This window comes from Dipodomys ordii, unplaced genomic scaffold (genome assembly GCF_000151885.1).
Source record: "Dipodomys ordii isolate 6190 unplaced genomic scaffold, Dord_2.0 Scaffold42, whole genome shotgun sequence".
NCBI lineage: Eukaryota > Metazoa > Chordata > Mammalia > Rodentia > Heteromyidae > Dipodomys > Dipodomys ordii.
The window spans coordinates 3,599,816-3,605,131 of record NW_012267258.1 but is presented as its reverse complement, the minus strand read 5'-3'; the positions used below and the strand labels follow the sequence as shown (position 1 = coordinate 3,605,131).

The 5,316-nt window shown below is 39.2% G+C and overlaps 1 pseudogene; it reads right to left on the bottom strand.

Annotated features, from left to right (window-relative positions):
- Nucleotides 1-4,248: 4,248 nt before the first annotated feature.
- LOC105987501 lies at nucleotides 4,249-4,694 on the bottom strand (annotated as a pseudogene).
- Between the last annotated feature and the right edge of the window lie 622 nt (nucleotides 4,695-5,316).

Here is a 5,316-nt window from a genome sequence, read left to right as displayed (position 1 = left end):
ATATATATATATATATATATATATATATATACAGAGAGAGAGAGAGCTTACTGGAAAATGTCCAAAGGATTTCTTAAAGCAAATCATCCCAGCATGAGGCACAAAAGAGTCCACTGACTCATAGGAAATACTCCACAAGTTTTAGTTGAAGAAAGAAACAAATAGAAGAGATCAAGGTCCAGAACTTTGCTGCTCTTGGTAGAAGCACCCAAGGGTCACTCTAAAGGACATTATCTACTTCATTAAAAAGCACAAGGAAATTAGGAGAATGGTGTGAGAAACAAAGTCCATCGTGAAATTTGGTCCTGAAATTGTCTGTGTCTTGTCTTTTGCTCTATCTTTACACACGTGCCAGATATGGACACAACATAGACAAAGATGAGAGGTGTTATTAAAACAGAGTGAACAACTCAGCTGGGTAGTGATGGCTCACCCCCTAACACTAGCTAATCAGGAGGCTGAGACATAAGGATCCCAGTTTGAAGCCAGCCAGAGCAGACAAATCTGAGAGACTGCTACCACCAGTTAACCAGCAAAAAGTCAGAAGTGAAGGAATGGCTCAACTGATAGAGCACCACACTTGTGTGGAATAAGCCAGCAAGAGCACAAAGCCTTGAATTCCAGCTCCAGTACAGGCACAAATTAAAAACCAAACAAATAAACAGACCTCTCTGGATCCCACAGAGTTGAGGTGTTGGATTTAGATATATGGAACAAGGCTGTTAAGATTTATTTTCCATACCATTATTGTCTACAGCACAGCTTCTAGAGGTTATCTTCCGATCTCCAATGGATTTTCAGGAGATACCGTGGTGGGCTCTAGAGATGAAGGAGAAGAGGATTAAGGCAGAGGGAATGAAACTGGGCTTGAGGAAAGACTGAAAACTCCTACCTCAACTTGTAACTTAACCTTCCTGGGTTTTTTTTCATTTCACTAATTTTACAACAATACTCTGCAAAATTCTGAGAATAATTTATAAACAATGCTTAACAGTACTTAACAGCCAAGACTTGTATTTTTGACTTGTTCACCACTCTGAATTCAGTGTTTCTACCTTGTTTCTATAGAGAAACAAGGACACAGAAATTAGCTGCAGGTAAGGAACAAGAGGAGGGGTGAGAGTTTGCTGTGAGTAAAGTAAATTAGGTGATTAGAAGTCCCAAAGAGAAAGAAAAGACTGTGCCAACGCAGCAAGAGGGAAGAAGGACAAATAAGTTACTCAGAGAGCTAGCCAGGAGTATTCAGGGATTGTACCTTGTTCTGTCTTCTGCAGATTGAGCAATCATGGCCCAGGTACCTACCTTGATAGGCAAACAGGTCTGACTTCTGGAAGTCTATTCACAACTATCTAAATATGGGAACAATTTTCTTTCTCTTTCTGGGAATGTTTTTTGAATATAAAGAACATAGACTGACATTCCAATAATCTCTGCTGTCAAAAGAAATGCTCAGAAGCCAGGTACTGGTGGTTCACACCTGTAATCCTAGCTACTCAGGAGGCAGAGATCTGAGGATCACCACTCAAAACCAGCATCAGAAGAAAAGTCCATGAGACTATTATCTCCAATTAACCACCCAAAAGTCAGAGGTAAAGATATGATTCAGCCTTGAGAGAGACAGAGAAAAAAAAAAAAAGCTAAGGAAGAGCACCCAGACTCTCAATACAGTGTACACACATACACATACACACACACACACACACACATACACACACACACACTTCAACACTATTTCTAAAGTCAGCCTTACTCCTTTGAAAAGAGCCAGTATAAACTAAGGAGTCAAAATGCCCAGTCACACATTCACTCCCGTTTTACACCTAGTTCCCAAACCATCCTAAGTACCTGATAATATCATCAAAACCTACCGTTCTCTGGTCCAACCAGGTAAGTCAGTCAGCTTAAATAACCAATGGGAGGGCAGCTGAGTTGGATCCCAGGAGAGCATTATTGAGGCCTGGTATTCCTTGGAGGCATAGCCTGAGGCCAAGTTTTCAACTCATTAACTCAGGGTTTTTTGTGAAATTTTATTTGGTCTTTAATTAAAATCTAGTCATTGTATATATTTCTTAGGCAAGTATGATTTTTGATACTTCTTTCTTTTTTTTGGGGGGGGGGGTCTGGTCGTGGGGCCTGAACTCTGGGACTGGGTGCTGTCCCTCAGCTCTTCAGCTCAAGGCTAGCACTCTACCACTTGAGCCACAGCGCCACTTCTGGCTTTTTTCTTTTTGCTTATGTGGTGCTGAGGAATCGAACCCAGGGCCTCGAGCATGCAAGGCAAGTGCTCTACCACTGAGCCACCTTCCCAGCCCAACTTTTTGGATTTTTGACTAACCTTGTAACACACACATAAAACACACATAAATTTAATGACCGTGTTTTACTTAAATAATAGACATTTATCCACCAGGGTAATTTTAATTAAAGCTAAATGATAGTGCTTAAATCACAATAATTCATAGACAACAGCTATGTATTTCTCTTGGTTACAAGACTATCAAATTTACAATGGATACATAATAGTAAAACTCCACCCTTGATTAAATTATAATCCCTCTACCCTTATATTAAGGTATTCTCCATTACACATTGAGTATCAAGACACATAATTAAAACAAGCATTGAAATGGTTTTCTTGTTTTGTTAGATGAAAAATGTGAGTTCTTAGCTCTGTGGAAAATAAGAACAAAAGTCGTACAGAATTTATCCAACATATATAGATATATATGTATATATAGTATTAGGCAACGTGGTAAAAGACCAAAAAAAAAAAAAATCAAGCTGGGTGCCAGTGGCTCATTCCTGTAATCCTAGCTGATGTCTCAGGATTGCAATTTGAAGTTAACCCTGAAACGAGGGTCCATGAAAATCTTCTCTCCAATTAACTACCAAAAAGCCATAAGTGGAGCTGTGGCTCAAGCGGTAGAGTGCTAGACTTGTGCAAAAAATAAAAACGCTCAGAGACAGCACCTTGGCCCTGAGGTCAAGCACCAGGACCAGCACGCATGTGTGCATGTGTGCGCGCGCGTGCACACACACACACACACACACACACATCAAACATCTACAGTGGAAGCATCAGAGATCTACAATTGTGTTAACGTGACAGAAAATCAGCTAGTTGAAGTGGAAGAATCCAACCAGTTACTTTTCTGCAGCATATTAACCGTGTAGTTGGACTAATTGCTTTACTGTTCTAGTGGTGAGTGCTCAGCCCTTGGTGCTGGAGGCCCTAGAGGCCAAGAGTGTGGTGCCCTAGGTCCCTAGTTGACAATTTTAAAACCATATTTTCAGTCAATAGAATTTGGTAGAAACCACTAAGGTCACGCACAGAAATGAAAAACAAATCTCAAGTTACCAAACTATTGCTTGGGTCTACTGATAATTTTTAAATTGGGTACCATTTTAAATAATTTAAGTATAGTTTTAGCATGTTTGTGCTGAAAAGAATTCCAACTTCTATTGCGAAGCAATAAAAAAAATGGGTGTAAATGCACTCTACATTGTATAGTCAGTTTTGACTTCTTGCCTTTACAAATGTATTTTTTTAAAGACAGCATTGCAATATTTCTACTTAGGAAAATGAGAGGGCCAAATGTGCTTCTTGTTACAATATACAGTTCATAAAGATACTATTTTATAGTACTGATGTTTACGAAAACAGTGACCACTCAATTGCATTAACACAATTAACTTACCTGATGTAGACTTTATAAAATTCCTTTTTGAAGAGCCAAAAAAAGCAGCAGATCTTGACATTTTGAAGTATGGAGGAGACTTTACTCTAAAATGATTTGAAATCTTCACTTATTTTTTTTCACACTGAAGTTATGTATTTTAATGGTTTACATGTAATAGTCGTATATAAAAAACTTTAAGTGTTTTTCTCCAATTTAAAAATCTGAAGAATTCAAAAACAAGGCATTCAATATTTGAAAAAAGTACAGATTTACAAAATGCCTATATTGTCATGAAAATTCCTCACCAACATTATATACTTGGAAAAAATACAAAACAGGGTATATGACAAATTTATGCAGAAATGACTTAGTTCACACCATGCAATAAAAAGTACATTAATCAAGATATACAAGCTTTTTGTAGGTTCTAAACTGAAGGACTCTTTTTCTTTTTTCTTTTTTTTTGCAGAATCCTTAAAACCTGTGGTACTTAAAATTTGTTAGCCTTTCTACTGGGAGGTAAATTATACACAACAATGATGAAAAACAGGAACAGACCAATTGTCTATTATGAATCATTCCAGCTCTGCTCAACAGTGGCCGAAACTCTTTTCTCCTATTCTCGTTTGTTTCCCTGATAAAGCTGTGCTGCCTGGCTATTGGCTGGACTGTTTGGGTTCGGTTCATCCAACAAAGACTGAATTGATGTTAAGACAGAAGATACGTCCTATGTTGGACTCCATCGATTCTGAAGGATATCTAAACATAGGCTATCATGAGCGTACACATTTGGATGAAACATTTTGGATAAAAACCTAACAGGTGGTGGTTGATTTGGATATTCTTCAGAAAATTCTATTACTAGTTTAAAAGTACCATTCTCAAAGGGTGTCCTTCCGGCCCAACTATAACTGCATTCCACGGCATGATGTTGTTCTCAGGTGGTGCACCACTGACCCCCACGGGTGGGTCCTCTTGCAATTGCTTCAAATCTCGCATGAGCCTTCTCTGAGCCGGTGTCGGTGTCGACAGGCTTCCCCAGATCCAGCGGTCAGTCTGAAAGAAGAGTCCCGCGCAGCCCCCGCCCCCAACCCCCTGTGCCGCGGTCGAATCACTGCCGCCACCACCGCCAAGACTAATTCACTTAATATCTCAGCACCTCTAACCTCCCCAGACCCTGAAGAAATACAGACTCGATAGGAGAGAAGCAGAGGTGTAGTAGAGCTCCTTGGAGACACATACATATGGAAGCCTTTACCCCACGTGTGCTATTTTCCAGTTCTTTGAGCTTTGCACACCTACTTCAGCTTTTGATTGCGAGTTACACATCTTCAAAGTTAAAATAACAAGACGCACCTTGCAGAGTGTTGTCAAAATTTGATTGTATAGTACACATAAAACAACGGATTTTTAAATCTATTTTTCTATTTGTTTTCAGTTATCAATACTCCAGAAAAAAAAAAAGACACATCTTAGAATTAGGAGAGGCACACCTTAGTCCAAGGAGAGCCAGTCTGAAGGAGGTAAATCAAATAAATGTCTCAGAAATCCATGAAAAGATGGAAGAAGGAAAAAGCAGCTCTTGGCTTGTATCTTAGAGCTCAGAGTGGAGAAGCGAACACATCTTACCTCAGGT